The sequence below is a fragment of the Micropterus salmoides genome, unplaced genomic scaffold, assembly GCF_014851395.1.
Source record: "Micropterus salmoides isolate LMB-PRFRI ecotype aquatic unplaced genomic scaffold, ASM1485139v1 Ms_hic_scaffold_1, whole genome shotgun sequence".
Taxonomy (NCBI): Eukaryota; Metazoa; Chordata; class Actinopteri; order Centrarchiformes; family Centrarchidae; genus Micropterus; species Micropterus salmoides.
This window is the reverse complement of record NW_024040040.1, coordinates 4,344,577-4,365,921: the sequence shown is the minus strand read 5'-3', so window position 1 is coordinate 4,365,921 and position 21,345 is coordinate 4,344,577. Positions and strand designations below refer to the sequence as shown.

The window sequence follows — 21,345 nt, the reverse complement described above, 5'->3', positions numbered from 1 at the left end:
GTCGTCCACATATCTGTACCAGTGGCTCGGTGCTATTCCTCTGAAGGAGTTGAGGGCTTTATTCTCCACTTCTTCCATGTAGATGTTGGCCACAATCGGGGATACCGGTGAGCCCATGGCACAGCCATGCTTCTGTCTGTAGAATCCACCGTTGTACTGGAAATAGGTGGTGTTTAGACAGAGGTCGAGTAATTTGCAGATTTGGTCAGGGCTGAGTCTGGTTCTGTTGTCCAGGGTGTTGTCTTGTGTTAGCCGTTTCCTAACGGTTTCTACTGCCTCTATGGTGGGGATGCAGGTGAACAAAGAAGTCACATCATAGGATACCATGGTTTCATCTGGATCCAGTTTTAGTCCTCGAACTTTGTTTACAAAGTCAATAGAGTTTTGGATGTGGTGAGGCGTGTTTCCCACCAATGGAGCTAAGATGGTGGAAATGTGTTTGGCAATGTTGTAGGTGACCGAGTTCATGCTGCTGATAATCGGCCTGAGTGGGGCTCCTTCTTTGTGTATCTTGGGTAGTCCATAAATGCATGGAATGGCTTCTCCAGGATACAAACGGTAATATTGTTCACGGGTGATGGTGTTGTCCTTCTGTAACTGTTGTAGACATTCTATGGCCTTTTTCTTGTATCCGCTGGTTGGGTCTCGTCTCAGTGTCTCATACGTGTTTGTGTCCATTAGTAGTGTGTTGACTTTGTTCTGGTAGTCAGCTGTGTTAAGTACTACCGTGCATCTTCCTTTGTCCGCAGGTAGGATAGTGATGTTTTGATCCTTGCTCAGGGATGTCACAGCCTTCCTTTCTTGGATGGTGAGGTTGGAAGGGGGGGCCTTCGCATTAGAAAGGGCTGCAGATACCTTTAGTCTGAGCTGTTCTGCTTCTGTTTCTGTTAATTTGTTTTTCCTAATGGCCGATTCTGTGGCTGTGATGAGGTCTACTATCTAGGTCTACTATCGGTAGTTGCTGTGGTTACACCACAGCAACTACCGATAGTAGACCTCATCACAGCCACAGAATCGGCAGAACAGCTCAGACTAAAGGTATCTGCAGCCCTTTCTAATGCGAAGGCCCCCCCTTCCAACCTCACCATCCAAGAAAGGAAGGCTGTGACATCCCTGAGCAAGGATCAAAACATCACTATCCTACCTGCGGACAAAGGAAGATGCACGGTAGTACTTAACACAGCTGACTACCAGAACAAAGTCAACACACTACTAATGGACACAAACACGTATGAGACACTGAGACGAGACCCAACCAGCGGATACAAGAAAAAGGCCATAGAATGTCTACAACAGTTACAGAAGGACAACACCATCACCCGTGAACAATATTACCGTTTGTATCCTGGAGAAGCCATTCCATGCATTTATGGACTACCCAAGATACACAAAGAAGGAGCCCCACTCAGGCCGATTATCAGCAGCATGAACTCGGTCACCTACAACATTGCCAAACACATTTCCACCATCTTAGCTCCATTGGTGGGAAACACGCCTCACCACATCCAAAACTCTATTGACTTTGTAAACAAAGTTCGAGGACTAAAACTGGATCCAGATGAAACCATGGTATCCTATGATGTGACTTCTTTGTTCACCTGCATCCCCACCATAGAGGCAGTAGAAACCGTTAGGAAACGGCTAACACAAGACAACACCCTGGACAACAGAACCAGACTCAGCCCTGACCAAATCTGCAAATTACTCGACCTCTGTCTAAACACCACCTATTTCCAGTACAACGGTGGATTCTACAGACAGAAGCATGGCTGTGCCATGGGCTCACCGGTATCCCCGATTGTGGCCAACATCTACATGGAAGAAGTGGAGAATAAAGCCCTCAACTCCTTCAGAGGAATAGCACCGAGCCACTGGTACAGATATGTGGACGACACCTGGGTCAAAATCAAAAGCCAGGAAGTGCAAGCCTTCACAGAACACATCAACTCTGTGGACAGTAACATCAGGTTCACACGAGAAGATGTTCACAACAACAGTTTGGCCTTCCTGGACTGCGCTGTACACATTGAAGAGGACAGAAGCCTGCAGATTGGTGTTTACAGAAAACCCACACACAGACCAATACCTACTCTTCGATTCACACCACCCACTGGAGCACAAGCTAGGGGTCATGAGAACACTGCACCACAGAGCAGAAAACATACCAACAAGCGCACAAGCCAGAGAGAAGGAACAGAACCACCTGAAGGGGGCACTTACAGCCTGTGGATACCCTAAATGGGCTTTTGTGAAGACAGCCACAAAATCCAAGAAGAACAAAACTACAGGGGAGGAGGAAAAGAAGGTCAAACGCAACAACATTGTGATTCCATATGTGTCTGGAGTATCAGAGAAACTCAGGAGGATTTTTAACAAACATAACATCCCTGTGTTTTTTAAACCCAAAAACACACTAAGGCAGATGCTGGTACACCCCAAAGACCGCACACCCAAACACAAGAAAAGCAATCTAGTGTATGCGGTCCAATGCAGTGAGGAATGCACAGACCTGTATATTGGGGAGACTAAACAACCACTACACAAACGCATGGCTCAACACAGAAGGGCCAACTCCTCAGGTCAAGACTCTGCTGTCTACTTACATCTGAAGGACAGAGGACACTCGTTTGAGGACCACCAGGTGCACATTTTAGACAGAGAAGATGGATGGTTTGAAAGAGGTGTCAAGGAAGCCATCTACACCAGGGTTGAGAAGCCGTCATTGAACAGGGGAGGGGGTCTACGCCACCACTTATCCCCCACGTACAATGCTGTCCTTTCATCACTTCCCAGGAAACTCAACAAACGTAACCTATTGGCCTCAGGTGAAGATACCAACGATGGTCGTTCAGTCTTGGCCTCAGGCGAAGATACCAACGATGGTCGTTTCAGTCTTGGCCACAGGTAGTCTCAACGACTGTAACGACTGTCGTCACAGCAACAAGGAACACTAACGAACCAGCGGTATCGATGACCCGAGATAACGACCCCACTGAGGTTAAATAGCTGAGTTTCCCTGCCAGTCAGTCAGAACTGAAGAAGTCCTTTGGATAAGGGACGAAACGTCTTCCAGTAGCTTCAACCAAGTCCAGTTGCCCTTCATTTTAACCTTCGTTGGATAACTATGACCTGGATGACTGAGAATCTTCATAGACAACATATGTTAACCTTTTACCATGGTGTGTCTCTTTTGTTGTGGCCTTTTGAGCCAGGTCATAACAGTGACACTGACGTTTCTTTTGGTGAAGCTGACACATGTTGTTTGGTGGGTAAAAAAACACACTTTCACACAACGCTTGTGAACCGGAGGATTCATTTATTTACATTTATTTAGGCTACACAAACAGTCCACTCACTTAACAAGGCTGGCCATGAGTTAAAAGAAATAGCCTGTGACTTGTTGTAAATGACAATAAAATAGTGTTGTTTTTATAAGCAACGCATCACAGCCACATGCTGGCACACAGCGTTTGGCTCGATAAAGAAATGTGATAACAATACATGAAACTGCACTAGTATTTGCTCGACTGACGCATTGAAAACGGCATCAATTTAAATGTAATTTGTCCTCCTGTTTACCTTATTTATGAGAATAAATTTCACTGCATGCAAGTATTAATTAATATGATTCCTGATTAATAAATGTTTTGGGTAAAGGTTTCCTTTCAGCCACCCTGTTGGTTAAGGAGTGGTATTCCAGGATATAATATCATCTTTAATAGAGAGGAGAGGATACACCTTTGTAGCCTGAAACATGTTCTCACTACCAATTCGTCATATATGGACTTGTTCTAATCCCTCAGGAGGCAGTTTTTAATGTGTAGAGATCCTCAATCAAGTTAGCTGAAATAAATCTTCATTGTCTGGTCAGCCTTTCAAAACTAGTGGGTGATGTTGTGAAATGGTGCAATTTGGTTAGTTTTAAACACCTAAACAACCTGGTTAGGTTAAAGTTAAGATAAAACAGATTATTGATCAGATGCTGGGGAAATTCACCTGTTACAGCAGCTCAACAATGTTTTCCACTAGAATTTTTAAGTTAAGACTGCTGGCAGAATTACATTAATTCAAAGCAATGTTTTGAGTATTGTGAATTACCTTTTAGTCCAATAAAATGCATTTCTAAGTAACATGAACTTAAGTAACTTAGTATCTATCCATCCATCCAGCCATCTTCATCCGCTTATCCGGGATCGGGTCGCGGGGGGAGCAGCTCCAGCAGGGAACCCCAAACTTCTCTTTCCCGAGCCACATTAACCAGCTCTGACTGGGGGATCCCGAGGCGTTCCCAGGCCAGTGTGGAGATATAATCTCTCCACCTAGTCCTGGGTCTTCCCTGAGGCCCTTCTCCCAGCTGGACGTGCCTGGAACACCACCTTAGGGAGCCAACGAAGGTTAAAATGAAGGGCAACTGGACTTGGTTGAAGCTACTGGAAGACGTTTCGTCCCTTATCCAAAGGACTTCTTCAGTTCTGACTGACTGGCAGGGAAACTCAGCTATTTAACCTCAGTGGGGTCATTATCTCGGGTCATCGATACCGCTGGTTCGTTAGTGTTCCTTGTTGCTGTGACGACAGTCGTTACAGTCGTTGAGACTACCTGTGGCCAAGACTGAACGACCATCGTTGGTATCTTCACCTGAGGCCAAGACTGAACGACCATCGTTGGTATCTTCACCTGAGGCCAATAGGTTACGTTTGTTGAGTTTCCTGGGAAGTGATGAAAGGACAGCATTGTAAGTGGGGGATAAGTGGTGGCGTAGACCCCCTCCCCTGTTCAATGACGGCTTCTCAACCCTGGTGTAGATGGCTTCCTTGACACCTCTTTCAAACCATCCATCTTCTCTGTCTAAAATGCCCTTCATTTTAACCTTCGTTGGATAACTATGACCTGGATGACTGAGAATCTTCATAGACACCTTAGGGAGGCGTCCAGGAGGCATCCTTACCAGATGGCCAAACCACCTCAACTGGCTCCTTTCAACGCAAAGGAGCAGCGGCTCTACTCTGAGCTCCTCGCGGATGGCCAGGCTTCTCACCCTATCTCTAAGAGAGACACCAGCCACCCGCCTGAGGAAACCCATTTCAGCCGCTTGTACCCGCGATCTCGTTCTTTCGGTCACAACCCAGCCTTCATGACCATAGGTGAGGGTAGGAGCGAAAATCGACCGGTTGATCGAGAGCTTTGCCTTACGGCTCAGCTCTCTTTTCGCCACAGCGGTGCGGTAAAGCGAGTGCATTACCGCCTCCGATGCTCCGGCCAATCTCCTGCTCCAGTCTCCCCTCACTCGTGAACAAGACCCCAAGGTACTTGAACTCCTTCACTTGGGGTAAGGACTCATTCCCTACCTGGAGTTGGCACTCCACCGGTTTCCTGCTGAGAACCATGGCCACAGATTTAGAGGTGCTAATCCTCATCCCAACCGCTTCACACTCGGCTGCGAACCGATCCAGTGAGAGCTGAAGGTCACGGACCGATGATGCCATCAGGACCACATCATCCACAAAAAGCAGTGACGAGATCCCAAGCCCCCCGAACCGCAGCCCCTCCTCGCCACGACTACGCCTCGAAATCCTGTCCATGAATATCACAAACAGGATAGGTGACAAAGCGCAGCCCTGGCGAAGGCCAACCCTCACCTGGAAAGAGTCTGACTTACGGCCGAGTACTCGGACACAGCTCTCGCTTTGGATGTACAGGGATTGGATAGCCCTGAGAAGGGCCCCCCTCACCCCATACTCCCGCAGCACCTCCCACAGTATCTCCCGGGGGACCCGGTCATACGCCTTCTCCAGATCTACAAAGCACATGTAGACTGGATAGGCATACTCCCAAGCCCACTCCAGGATCCTTGTGAGAGTAAAGAGCTGGTCAGTTGTTCCACGACCGGGACGAAAACCGCATAGTTCCTCTTCAATCTGAGGTTCGACAATCGGCCGAACCCTCCGTTCCAGCACCCTGGAATAGACTTTACCGGGGAGGCTGAAAAGTGTGATACTCCTGTAATTGGCACACACTCTCTGGTCCCCCTTTTTGAACAGGGGAACCACCACCCCAGTCTGCCACTCCTTGGGCACTGTACCCGACTTCCACGCAATGTTAAAGAGACGTGTCATCCAAGACAGCCCCTCCACACCCAAAGCTTCTAGCATTTCTGGGTGGATCTCCTCAATCCCTGGGGCTTTGCCACTGTGGAGTTGTTTGACTACCTCAGTGACTTCCATCAGGGAAATTGACGAGAATCCCCCATCAGCCTCGAGCTCTGCCTCTACTAAAGAGAGCGTGTCAGTCGGATTTAGGAGTTCCTCAAAGTGTTCCTTCCACCACCCAATTACCTCCCCAGTTGAGGTCAGCAGGGTCCCATCCTTACTGTACACAGCTTGGACGGTTCCCCGCTTCGCCCTCCTGAGATGGCGGACAGTTCTCCAGAAACACTTTGGCGCCGACCGAAAGTCCTTCTCCGTGTGTTCTCCGAACTTCTCCCACACCCGCTGCTTTCCATCTGCCACAGCAGAGGCTGCAGTCCTTCAGGCGGAGTCCTCCGACAACAAATCTCGGAAGGCCTCCTTCTTCAGTCGGACAGCTTCCCTGACCACCGGTGTCCACCACGGTGTTCGAGGGTTACCGCCCCTTGAGGCACCTCAGACCTTGAGACCACAGCTTTCCGCTTCAGCAATAGAGGTTTTGAACATTGCCCACTCCTGTTCAATGTCCCCAACCTCCACAGGGATGCCAGAAAAGCTCCGCCGGAGGTTTGAGTTGAAGATCTCACGGACAGGGGCCTCCTCCAGTCGTTCCCAGTTCACCCGCACTACCTGTTTGGGCTTACCAGGTCTGTCCAGAGTCTTCCCCCACCCCCTGACCCAACTCACCACCAGATGGTGATCAGTTGACAGCTCTGCCACTCTTTTCACCCGTGTGTCCGAAACATGCTGCCTCAAATCAGATGAAACGATTACAAAATCGATCATTGATCTTCGGCCTAGGGTGCTCTGGTACCATGTACACTTGAACATGGTGTTCTTTATAGACAATCCATGACTAGCACAGAAGTCTAACAACAGACACCCACTCGGGTTCAGATCAGGGGGGCCGTTCCTCCCAATCAAATTTCATTTCTAAGTAACGTGAACTTAATAATTAAGGCTAATAGTTAATCCCATATTAAGTTAGCTTTCAAAGACGTTTTCCCTGGCTACCTGGCCACCTATTACTCCCGCATTTAAGCCTACTCAATCAGTGACAGGCTACAGCTACTAGCTAACTTTACCTCGGCACAGAGACTATACTATCAACACTACTCAAAGAGTAAGGACTTCCAGATTTCGGTATTCGGTTACAGTACACTGTAAACCCAAATAAGTAAGCAGTACTAAAACTAAATTAAGGCAATCAGTTAAACTAAAAACAACATTTAAAGGAAAGAAAAACATCTAATTAAAAATAAAAACCTGTCATGAGTTGTTTTTCCCTGTGGGTTTGAGTTTTTACCATTTGTTTCTGGTGTCCTTCTGTTTACCCGTTCTTCTCGTTTCCTTGTCCTTGGTGTTTGTCTTGTCTGGTGTTCTAGCTCATAGTCCTGCGTTGATTTGATATGGCTTTGGTTTGAAGTTTGGTTGTCTAGTTGTTGTTTCTTAGTCACTGCCTTAACTCTCGTTCCTGCGTTTTAGTTCTTTGTGCTTGTTCTCAGTCCTGTACCTTAGTTCATGTTAAGTGTTCACTCTGGTCTATTTTGTGTCTGTTACCCCAGTGATCCCTCTGCATGTCTGTCTTTGTTTTCCCCTTCTCTCTCCCTGCCTGTCCCTCGTTAACTCTGATCTCTGTCACCTGTGTTGCTCCCGCCCTACTCGTTACTCCCTGTGTGTGTGTATATATACCTGGTGTCTCTGTCTTGTCTTTGTCAGTTCATTACTTTCTATGTGTGTTATGATCCCTCACTGTCTGCCTACTCGTCGTGTTTCCCTGCACCGTTGGGTTTACGTTTGGGTCCTCCAACTTGCTCAACTCTGCCATAACCACCACTGAACGTAACAGAATGAACCGACCAGCGATGGACCCAGCGGACAATCCCTTGTCTCAAGAGGAATTTAGCGAGGCGAGCTATGCCATGGACAAACTCTCGCTCTCTTTGAGTACCTTTGAGGACTATGACATTAGACTGAGGGCTATAGCCTCTTTTGAAGAGAGTCCCCCCTGCCCGGCTTCCAGAGAGGTCTCGCCTTCGCCGCCGGCCTTCAGGGAGGATTCGGCCTCCAGGGAGGATTCGGCCTCCAGGGCCGTACTCCGGGACGGCCACCTGAACTCTGTGGACCCCATAACATTATTATTATTACAAGTCAAGTTTTCTTTATTGAAAAATCATTATCAAAACTTGTTACATCTCCTGCCATTTCTATATTTCACAGAAACAAACCGTTTATGTACATGTGTGCATTCAAACTTCTTTCAACAAGTACTTTTAGGCACAGCTTCAGTGGTTTGCTATCATCAAGACATTACTTTCTGAAAAAAGGTGAATGTGTAAGTTTATTTGGATAGTCACAATTTCCTCTTTGACTACAACAGAAACGCCCTCAGGGTTGAAGTGGACCGCAGCAGGGGCGTCGTCAGTCACAGTGAGGGGAGCCACAGGCGTGTCAGCAATATCTGGTTCATCTTTGCACTGCAAAATACAAACAATCCAATGATGAGGATAATTTCCAAAGACAGTCATGCACTGCTTCATCAGTGCCCCCCACAAACTGAAAGCACCAATAACTCTTACTGTACAAATCACATTTTAGCATTTTATTGAGATAGACTAGAAGAAAGAAATCTATGAATTAGGGTTGGATCGATACGATGACAGACATCACAATGTTGAACCGGCATCGTGATTGTAATCTAAATCTGCCAGCTTGTTAATGACAGCCTTTCAAATTAACCGAAACCAACATCTGCACCCTGTGTTAACTGCTGCTTTACCTGGCCTTACTTAAAATTACTTAAAATACTTAAAATATCCCCGGCAATTTGTAATGTAATAGGCTACCAAGTTTTTTACGAAATGAAGTCTGTCAGTCTGTCAAATGCTGGAAGAGGCATTAAAGTTGGTTTGCTATAGTACATTTCATTAATATTGACATTATGTGCGAGTATACTGAGGATTTACATTGCGGGTTTTCCAAAAATCAGTAATCCTCTTGCAGGTCCGCTGGGAGAGCACGAAGAGCCAGAATGCGTCTCATGTGTACATCATGTTTCTAGATTGATAACCAAAATAATTATCATTATACAAATGTTGTTATAGTGTAACAGTTGTACCAATGTAATTCTAAAAGAATAATAATGCTATTATTAGCAACAACAGCAATAACAATAATAAATCCATCCAGCTGCAACTACCTATAAGACAAGACTTACAACATGACAAAAGATATTTGGAAGCCAGTGCAGTAGGGCTGGACCCCAGTATTCTAGTTATTCACTCGATAGGTTTACGGTTTTAGATTTGGTTATTTTGATATTCGCACGAGCACCCACACTTCAGCCCTCAACCCTGCACACACACACAACAGCTCACACCACCTGTTTCTGATTTTCTCTCGCTTTATCATACAGGGACAAACACTTACACGTGGTTTGTCAGCAGTAAGTTTTATAGCCAAAAAAACACTGCCTGCATTTTGAACCTCTTTAGCCCAGATTCCATGTTAACAACTTCTGGATGGATCTGCGTGTGGAGGAGGCCTACACTACATCTCTCTATGTATGTTCCTCTGCAGCTGTCAGTAGACCCTACAGGGATCATCCTGCAATCATCGATTGCATTGGTCCCTTGGACAAGAAAAAAATGAGGATTCTCTGTTTTGTATTATGTGTTCAGTGCAGCCTAAGAATAGCCATTTAAAATAGGCTTGTAATAACTTTTAAAGTGATACTGGAAAACAAAGCAAAAAAAATGACAACTGTGCAAATGTGAAATGACCATTGAAAGTAGATGTCATCATAAATTCAGAACAATGATGATATGTCCTAATCTGTAATGACCACACATTATGTGATCTACATTGTGGCTATGGCAAAATTAATCTTACACTCACCTAAATCCTAGGATCTCCGCAGTGCCTCTGCTGTCTTGCCCACAATCAGCTGTGGTATCAAGATCACAGTTGAATTGGCTCCATAGATTCAACATTAGTCATGATGACGATGGAACTCAGAAAACACCTGCAGACATTCAAACACAAACACATAAATGTATGTAGATTAATGTTGTTAAAACTAAGGGAATTTTCTTTTAATAAGGAAGCATCCTAGTAAGTTCAAATGAAGCCCATATGTTCCTTTAAATCCTTTAACTCAAGTCTTTCAAATCTATGCAGTATAAAATGCATCAAGTCTACATAATCTTCAATAATTCAAACGAAATATACTAACTCTTATGCAGAGATGTGCAAATTGAAAACATACCTTGGATAGCTATGGTGTCACTCAATACTTAATCCTGCAGGAGCAGATAAAATACATGAAGAATTCCCATTAGTTCAGTCAACAAGAACATCATCAATTGCTGATTTTTTAAAAATACTGTATTTTATCATTTCACTTACTCACCGATACAAGAGCTGCTTTCACAAGTCAGGTGATTATGGACATTATGAAATCCCTTCAGTAGCACACTCTATAGTCCTTAATGGGCACACAATATATGAACACCAATTTTTTTTTATTAGTTTACAAAATAATGGCCATGTTGTGTACATTCTCACAAACGTGATACTGGAATAGTTTAATGTTGTGAGAAATGTATTTAGTCTGTAAGAGTAAGTTACCAGTTCAATAGTTACATCAATGATAATGTTCAGTTTTGGATGAAACTGTTTTGGGGGGTTGTTGATTCGACTGTACGATCATTTTGGAAACTGCTGTTGTGGTGCTTGTAATTTGTAGTTATCACATGGACAGGTGCTTCTGTTATTTTGTCCATCCCATTAATGTCTGAGACAATGCTAAAAAACACACACTCTTTTGTGTAATAATGCAACTCATGTCAACGTAACGTTACCACAAACATCAAAATGAACAAATACTCCTTTACTAATACATATTAACGTCACAGCTACTTCAGACGAGGCAACTAGTCTCTGCAACCGAAGGGCTGAGGGGAATCATTAGGTTTACATCTAATAACATTAAACTTTTAGCCATGCATCAACACTATTTCAGGAACAGCTTATAAATAAATGCAGAGGTTGACTGTCTCCACAATATAACATTAACTAACGTGAGTTAACTGACAGCATTTCACAACAGTGCAAAGTTAACGTTACCTCACTGTGAGCCAGCTTACTTCTAGCATTAGCCTTTCTGTAAATGTAACTGCGCCTGACAACAGAGCCCAAATGTGATTACGTTTAACATTAGCATAAAAGTAACGCGCCAGACTGCCTCCACATCCTGAAGCGGTCCTCCCAGAGCACACACAGTTGTAAAATAGAAATTAAAGAAGACAAACATTTCTTTCACAGCACTGCGAATAAATACTGATTCTTGCAAAATAGTCTCCCTCGCATCGGGTAGCCATCTTGAATTTTCTGAAAACAGTCCCGTTTGGCCGTTAATGACGTCACAATCAGCGTGCGTCTCAACACTCGAAGGGTTTGATTTAGAAATCCATCATCACTCAAAAACGATGAAACACACATTATTAAAATAACTTGTTAAGAAGACTTGGTTTTTAGTGTATGGTGTACTTATTAGTTTTGATTGCTGAACTTCTTTTGAGTAAGCAGTGTGTTCGGGTTTATAGGCTATCACCAACAGAATCCTGAGTGAATGCAAATATGTGTAATTAAGCATAAAATTACTTACCATTCACCATGTTACACTTGAATGAGTTTCAGCTGTGGCCCTGTGGTCACTCGTCTGGCCTTGAACATGCCCACAAATGAAAGAGTGGGAAACTGCGGGCTGTTCACTTGTCATCAAATTGTATTTTGCATTAACATAACTAAAATTTAATTATTTTTTGATTAACTGAAAATGTTAAACTCTGAGAAGTCATGATAGTGTATTGAATCAATAGGCATAATTTGTGTGTCATCCAAGCTCAATAAAATAACAGTTACAAGTAAAAAGTCTAACAGTATCTCAGAACTTTTTGAAGATTTTTGTATTTCACAACAATATATATATTTAAGTAATAACTAAAGGTCCCCAGAATTAGTTTTTAGAGTGTATAAAGTGACTGATAAGTGTTTGCTGATGTTCCAGAGACGCAAACATTATGTCATTGCTGTGTTGGAGAGTGTGACAGCTGCTGGGATGAAGGAGCTGCTCCTTCTTTTAATGTGTTGCAGCAGTCTGATGCTGAAGGAGCTGCTCAGAGACCTCACAGTCTCCTGCAGGGGCTGAGAGGTGTTGTCCAGGATTGATGTCAGTTTGGCTAACATGCTCCTCCCACCCTCCTCCTCTGGGGTCTCATTTATAAAACTGTGCGTAGAAACCTCAGTGTACGTGCGCCCCAAAGCCAAAAATGGCGTACGCCAAGAAATATTCAGACTTATAAAGCCGTGCGGTACGCACACTTGTAAGCAGGTTCCCTTTATAAATCACAATCAACTTGTGCGCATGTGAGAAAGCAAATTATCTTAAATTATGGGGTTTTTTGCACACTTCAGGGAAAATCAATCAAACAAGTGTCTGATTATTTAGAAAGGCTTTAAGCCTTTTCATTTCAAACAGTTTCATCCTTCTGCCATGTGAGTCGCTGTTTCTCATTTCTCCTATTTATGTGCGTACGCATGGTTCAGAGTTTACTTACCGGACCGCACATTTCTATGTCAAGTTTGTTTTTTATAGATCACAACCTTTGCTTGGGAAGTGGCGTACGCACATTTCCACCTGTTTTGTACGTATGTGGCGTTTATAAATGAGACCCCAGGGGCCTGCCTACGCACAAAAAGTACGCTGGTTTTCACGCACACATGGGACGTATAAAAATGAATGTGACGTGAGAATGCGCAGGCCGTGGTGCAAACTCTTGAGCTGCCGTGAGAATGTGCAGACCCTCCACAAACTTTTGTCCGACTCTTTTAGTGAACTCCAAAGTGCCAAAACTCACCAAATGTTTCAAAAAAGTGTTTCCACTTCAGTTACTGTGCAGATGTCAATGAAGTAGTCAATCAAAAACCTAATTATGTCCGTTAATACACAATAAAAGTTTGATCATGTAGGCTATGTAGTGGTTTAATATCAAAATAAAACGGCTCTCACATATTTAATTTCACTTCATATCACGTTTATCATATAAAAATTCAAACAAGCAGTGTTATTTGTGCTCGCGCTAGTGAGCCATAATGATTCCATACTGCACCTTTCAATTGTGGCCAAGTGCCAACTCAGATTGTAAATGAATGTCCGCTCAATATTTCATAACATCGAATAGCATTAAAGAATTGCAAAAGAGAGCATCAGTAGTTTTTAATAACATCCTCTGTGCATATTTAGTTTTCGTGTGTACAAATGCTGCAGTGAACAGACTGTGCTGTCAGGCGCACTGAGACGCCACGGTGGCGCACAAATAGATCTACATTCTCACCTCGACTCACCCGGCACATCTTCACCACCTGCACATATGGACTGTGTAAATTAAAAATGTCTGGAAATAAAGCAGGACAGCTCTCACACAATCGCTACTCTCCATCCGCCTCATCATCAGTCCTCACGATGCAGCCAAACATAACACCAACATTAAAAAATGTGTTCACCTGTCAAACCTCCATCTGCAAATGATCTCCCAGGGTGGGGGAGACCACTGACTGCAGCCATCATTTTGGCGAGGTGTGAAGCATAGTCTGTATGATTGCTGTAAACAAACAAACACTGCGTGACTGCGTTCCAGGCCTTTCTGTGTTCGTAATGGTGGAAAAACTCACACCAAGGGGTCTTGACAATCTGTCCATATGTGACGACTTTGGAGTTAGAACAGCTTGAGCTTTCCTGCTTCCTTTAACATCTTTTTTTAAGAATTTAATTTAGTAAAACTCTTCCCCTCTTCCATTCTAAAATCCACATATATCCCTTTTACAAGCCATTGTTACTTGAGTTTTATATTGATTGATTTTAGCAGATAAACTCCATATCAGTAATGCATGGCTCTTTTTCTGCTGTTGACATCAGATCATAACAAAATGTTCAATTCTCGTTCCAGTGTCTCTCAGCGTTTTAGAGGCTCCGGTGAAGTCAAGTTCTTTGGGAATCTGTTCTGTGCAGCAGCAGAGAGAGAACAGCAGACAGGAGAGAAGATACTGGAGCTGTTATCATCAGTGTGCAGATATCAGTCATTCCCTCTTAAAGAGAGAAACATGGATGATGGTAAACACAAATATCAGAGTGGTTTCCTGCTGGATCTGTGCTCCCACCTGAAGGACTATGAGACTAAAACAGGCTTGAGGGTCCTTCCATCATTACAGTCAGTTTTCCAGTCAGCTCCTGCAGTCTGGTCCATAAACCTCTCAGAGAGAAAGACCTCCATCCTCCTGGAAGTGCTGAAACTCCAACCAGAGAAGAAACCAGTGGAGCTGACAGGCTGCTCAGATGAAGAGAGTGAAGTGAGGAGTTTCCTACAGTGTCTGCCTTATATCTCACAGCTCAGGTAAATGAATTGTACTTCACATGACTTCTGTGTACATTTCTGGAAACTCACTGTTAGTTTGAAGGTGAAGGTAAAGTGTTCAGGTGAGCAGTCCACATAAAATAAAGTGTTTAGTTTTATAGATGACATGCTGTTTTATTCCACGCATGTGTTTATCATTTAGCTGACGCTTTTATCCAAAGCGACTTACAATTGCTATACATGTCAGAGGTCACACGCCTCTAGGGGTTAAGTGTCTTGCTCAGGGACACAATGGTGGATGTCTCACAGGGGGAATTGAACCCAGGTCTCTCACACCAAAGGCAAGCATCTTATCTATGCACCACCACTTTATTCCTACATTTCCCAGAGTTGTGTGCAGATCAAACCCCCCTAGCAACACTCCCACAGATTCCTGCTCATCTCCCATGAGCTGATACGTGTTTCCTCCATCGAGCAACAAGTTTGTTCCTTTGAGGCTGTTTTCATCAGTCATCTATGGACTCAGTAAAAAGGAAACAGAGACTCAGCTATAATGATGTGATCCAACAAGCTCCAGCAATGTCAGCAACAGAGACCATCACCATTGTGTTGACGATGAGGAGTTCAGTTCTTCTTCAGGACCAATCTCAGGGATGAAGCAGTAGTTTCCTGCATTAAAAGATGTTTCCCCTCTAAGTACATCAGTGTGTTAGTTAGGGCTGACCCTGAATAGTTGAAGATTTGATGGACGGAGCCTGATTCGACTGTCAATCTCACAGTCGAAGTTTTGAACTGAAACAAGGATCATGCTATTTTGGCGATAGTGAGCTCAATGTCTGATTTTACATAGAACTACCAGTTTTCTCTCAATAAGTTTATATTCAGCCTATAATAATATACATTTCAACGTTTAATGCTGTAAATAAACATATAAACAGAATAAATGTTTTTAAAGTGCGTGAATAAATCCAAAATTGTAAGCTTAACTCTGGGTCATCAGTGCACATGTGTAGGCAAAGCGTGTATATGGGCCTTTCTCATTTCCCAAATTTGTGCTTCTTTGATTCCTCGATCCTCAAGGCGCATCTCAGTCACTCCCACCCGAGATGCGAGCTCGAGGAGTCGGGGAGGAGACGCGAGGAGAGAGGAGTCAAGGAAACGAGGAAGAAATGAGATGTCCTTTCCTCGCAGCCGTCATTTTAAAGCAACGTCTATTAAACATGACCTGTTGCACAGCTGTATCATCTGTCCACTGTTTGAGCTGTGACCTCTTTCAGAGCAGCAGACCAGCTGTCAGCACTAAAGGCTACAGATAATTTCTTCACAATCATAATCATAAACATTATAGTATCTGTTGAAAACAGTCACAGATTACAGCAGCTCAATCATTCACTAGGCTACACAGTAGACCTACTTTTTTGCGGTGCGCCTTATGCCTGAAAAGAGATAATTTCAGCCCTCAGCCTGATTAAATGCTCACCTCGTTTCATCATTAGTCCCTTTACAAAATGACATAGGTACATTTATCTCATGTAGCCCCAATTAAAACTGTCACCACAGGACTCTACTGTTGGAATGACATGTGCAGACTACATGGGCACTACTATTATAACATGAAACAGATCAGGTCTGAATGCTCTGATTGATATTACAGCCCAATAATTTGACTTCAGCAGCTCTCTGCTCTGTTTTGTCACGATTATAGCAGCTGAATTGGTGTGATGCGGAATCAGTTTGGACATTAGTGGAACCCATATAGGCCTATACGCATAAATCATCCACCCGTCCCCCACCAACTAATTATTGTTTCAGATTTAGAGACCAGCATCTGCATGGGCATTTTACCCCACCTCCGCTGGTCCCTGTAGCTTTCCAGGTGATTTCTTTCTTGTGATGCACAAGTGTTTTCTTTAACGATTTGATGATTAGAAAGGCTGCTGTCGGTCAACTATACAATTCTACTATAATCCATGATCAGTTTCTCTGTATGAAACTGGACTGTGTGAGACCTTTTGGATGTGAAGAAGAACAGAGAACATGAATTAACATCAGATATTGACCGATCCTGTCGGCGTGTCAGGAGATTTTTCATTATTATTTTATGTTGCTGTGGCTTGTGCGTAAATGTGCACAGTGTCATCCAGACGCTATTTAATGTTCATTTTTACAATCCTCGCTAATAGCTCCTCCAGCAAGCCTCCTCGATCCTCGCACCTCCATGTACATTTTAAGAATTGAAATGTCCTTCAAGATGGCATGGCAAGGAGTCGAGGAGGCAGAAATTGGGGAAATGAGAAAGGCCCTATGTGTACTGGGCGAAGAGGAACACTTGCTAAAGAGACAGAACCCCAGCTTGACTGGTGTTATGCCGAGTTGTCCGCACCTCGTGGGATCAGTTGAAGTTGAATGAATAGGGACTGCAGCTCTGGATTGGTGCTCATTTATTGGCTCCCCTGACTCAAATATAGAAAGGAAAAGAGCTGTAACTGAGCAGGATGTTTGAACGATGAATGATTAAGAGGAGTGAATGAGAGGGTTTTGATCAAGTGGCTTATTATCAATATTAAAAGGAACCACATGTCATCAGGATGTGATCAGTAAACCACTAGAAATCCTAAATAGGGCTGCAGCTAACGATGATTTTAGTACTCGAAGCTTCTACGGATTATTTCATCAATTCAACGATGCATTGTTTAAGAAGTAACTTTTGCTTGGTGGCGGCAGCCTCACCCAAGTGCTATACAAGTTATATTAAGATGCAGCTCCCCACACCCAGTTAACTCATGACTATGATGTTACAACCCAAACTCACGGCCCAACCTGATCAGGTGCCGTCGTGCTGTTGCCGAGGCGAAATAAGTTTTGTTTTATGGTGGACGGATTGTAAAATTACAGAGTTGTTGTTTTCTTTTAGCTTGAAATAATGCCATACTTGGACACTTTCTTCTTCGTCCCTCGCTATTTTCTCTCTCTTCCTACACTTTGGAAACAGCAGCATCATAATCACGTCGTGTTCGAAGCGCGATGTGCAACAGTAATAAATGTCTGTGTGAAACAGTGTGCTATATAGTTACATGGATTAAACGAAGCCTCAATGCAAACAATTTGCATCGATGCATTTTAGTAATCAATTAAATCAATTTAATTGATTAATTGATTCAGCCCTAATCCTAAATATAGCCACAAGCGGCAATGATCGTGATCCAAGAGAAGAACAGAGCAGATGATTTAAGAGATTAAAGTTATGAAAGAATTTGGACTTTGAGATAATTGGGGAAACGCAAACTTGATTTTTACAACATCACCTTGAGATCAGAAAGTGTCATTAGACACTTACTGGCCACTTTATTAGGTACACCTTGCTAGTACCGCGTTGGACCACCTTTTGCGTTCTGCCTTAATTCTTCGTTGCATACTTTCAACAAGGTGTTGGAAACATTCCTCAGACACATTGGCATATTGACATGATAGCATCACCACTTGCTGCAGATTTGTCCGCTGCACATCCATGATGAGAATCTCCCGTTCCAACACATCCCAAAGGTGCTCTATTGGATTGAGATCTGATGACTGTGGAGGCCACTGGAGTACAGTGAACTCATTCAGATGATTTGAGCTTTGTGACATGGTGCCTCATGGAAGTAGCCATCAGAAGATGGGTTCACTGTGGTCATAAAGGGATGGACATGGTCAGCAGCAACAATACTCAGGTAGACTGTCGCCTTTAAAAGATGTTCAGTTGGTACTAAGGGGCCCAAAGTGTGCCAAGAAAAATCTCCCACACCATTACACCACCAGCCTGAATTGTTGATGCAAGGCAGGATGGATCCATGCTTTCATGCTGTTTGCTCCATATTCTGACCCTACCATCTGAATGTCATAGCTGAAATTGAGACACATCAGACCAGGCGACGTTTTTCCTTCTTCTATTGTCCAGTTTTGGTGAGCCTGTGCAAATTGTAGCCTTAGTTTCCTGTTTGGGTTAGGGGTGATCGATGTGGTCTTCTGTTGCTGTAGCCCATCTGCTTCAAGGTTTGACGTGTCTTTCAGAGATGGTATTCTGCATACCTTAGTTGTAACAAGTTATTTGAGTTACTGTTGCCCTTCTGTCATCTCGAACCAGTCTGCCCATTCTCCTCTGACATCAACAAGGCATTTTCGTTCACACAACTGCCGCTCACTGGATATATTCTCTTATTCAGACCATTCTCTGACTGGTCAGATACTCAGACCAGCCCGTCTGGCACCAATGATCATACTACATTCAGAGTCATTTAAATACCCTTTCTTCCCTATTCTGTGGCTCATTTTGAACTTCAGCAAGTTGTCTTGACCACGTCTACATGCCTAAATGCATTGAGTTGCTGCCATGTGATTGGCTGATTAACTATTTGTGTTAACAAGCAATTAAACAGCCGTACCTAACAAAGTGGGTGGTAAATGTATCTACTGTGTGAAATGTTCAACCCACCTGCGACATTTTGTGTCTCCAAGATTTAAAGTTTAAGCTGCATTAACACTTTTAAGCAGAGAAAAATTAGAAGAAAGTGTCACAGGATCCAAATAAAATAGAGAAATTAGGCCCTGTCTACACGAACACGGGTATTTTCATAACTGGGACTTTTTTTACGAGGTTCAGTGGTTCCTCCACACGGAAACGCAGTATCTGTAATGAGTTGTAGTTTCTTCCTTGTGAGTTTGAGTTTTTGCCATTTGTTTCGTATGTCTATTTGCCTGTTTCTCTCGTTCCTTGTCCTTAGTAGTTTATGTCTCGTCTTTTATCTTGGCTCTTGGGCCTGTGTTTCAGTTCTTTGTCTTTGTTCCCAGTCCTGTGCCTCGGTTATGTTTTAGTATTTACTTCTTGTTCCTCGTCTGCATTATTTTAGTTTAGTCTGCTCTGTATTCTGTGTCTTAGCTCCTCGTTCTGTGTCCAGTATCAGTTATATAGTCTGTTGTGTGTTGGGGTTCACTCATGTCCGTCTCTGTCTTGTCTGTCGTCTAGTGTTCGGTAACCCTTGTCATGTCTGTTACCCCAGCATGTCTGCCTCTGCTTTCCCCTGCTCGCTCTCTCCCTGCCTGTGCCTCGTTAGCCTCATGTCTTTCACCTGTGTTGCTCCCGTTGCAGTGTGTGTTTCTTGTGTTGTCAGCCTCACTCGTCATGTCTCCGTGTTTCCCTGCTCGTTTTGGATTTTGGTTTTCACCCTTTTGGATTTCTGTTGGACAGCCTTTGTTTTTGGACTCCACCTTTTTGAACCGTACCTCCTCTGACTTGCGTCCTGCGTTTGGGTCCTCCAACCTGCCTCACCACACCACTTATTGTGACAGTATCAAGTCACTGAAACCGAGCATTCTTGAAAACCCCTGCCATGTTGAGGATTTTCAGAAACGCCGGTTGCAGTGTTGTCGTGTAGACAGTAAAGCCGGGGGTTTTGCCTTGCGACGTCAGAGTGTACGCTGTTATCTGCTTTGTTTGATTTCAGATTGTGCGCCACTGCCTGCTTTGTCTACAATTTTATTAGGCTCTGATTGGCCGACGTGGCTTTACGATTAGGGTCATATCGTGCCAGGTGGTTTGGCATGCTCTTGACAGCACTTGATAGCGTGTTTTTGCGTTTTCATGTGGACGGAGATTTTTTTTTTTAAACAAAGGAGGGAAAACTCCGGTTATAAAAATACCTGTGTGGACTAGGCCTTAGACTTGCTATGATCTGAAGACCCCCGTTGTCAGCAAGTCTGCCTCGGTCACCTGCGGATTTGAACCCTGGAATTTCAGATCTCCACAGTAGGTGACTTACTGACTGAGCTACTAGTGAGGGACTGTTTTCACACACCTACCTCACAAGTTGAGGTAGTGACGTCACATGTAGCAGACCCGGATAGTTTTGTCAGTTTAAACTTAAATGCTTACAACTGTCAATAAAATTTTGAAATAAATTACACATCATTCTGCCAGTTTTGGGTGTGTTTGTCAATTATTTTGGTGGCATTTGACCAAAACTGAGTTAAAAAGAAAATGTTGTGCATACTGTACAAGATACGGAATATCACTGCCGACTCACTGTTTGATCGATCTGAAAACCCTTTGAAACACTTGATATCAGCCATCTGGAGAATGACTGTCAAGTTTGGTAGCGTTTGAAGAAAGACTTCTGGAGATATAGATGTTAAATGAATTAGTATTGTGTGACTGACTTCTGAATTGACCATGGATTGCAGTGAGGCCAACGTTAGTGGATGTGCTCAAAATATTTCAGCTCTCTAGGACATACGGATGATTTTCTTAGATTTTTTTGAAGTTAGGAATGAGAAATGTCTAGGAATTTACATATCTTGTAATAAGTCACACCCACTTTGCACAATCATTACCAAATTTTATACATCAACTGAGTAGGGACCCGAGATCGTACAACCGCCAAATGCGGGTGGATTTTCTGTTTGGCTGCCAAATGTCTGAAGGCTACACGCCACATTGGCGGGTAAAAATATTCAGCATATAATTTCTATTTGACTGATAATCAGCAGCAGACAGGGCCGGCATTCTTGTTGGTTGTATGACACTTAAATTGGTCCCCGATGTACCAAGGTATCTCAAATCGTGTAACACACGCATTAGAGGCATTCATTGGTTGTTGTATGTTCTTTTCGTGTTTGATTGGCATAGATTGTTAAAAGGGTGGGTGTTAAGGGACAGGTGGGAGGCGAGAGTGAGGGTGTAGCCACTTTCATACAGAGATCAGTGCGGAAAG

At 43.6% G+C, this 21,345-nt stretch overlaps 1 protein-coding gene across 1 annotated transcript in view; it reads left to right on the top strand.

Moving 5' to 3' along the window:
* The window catches only part of LOC119916213 (NLR family CARD domain-containing protein 3-like), a 795,320-nt gene that overhangs the window by 70,491 nt on the left and 703,484 nt on the right, over positions 1-21,345 (top strand).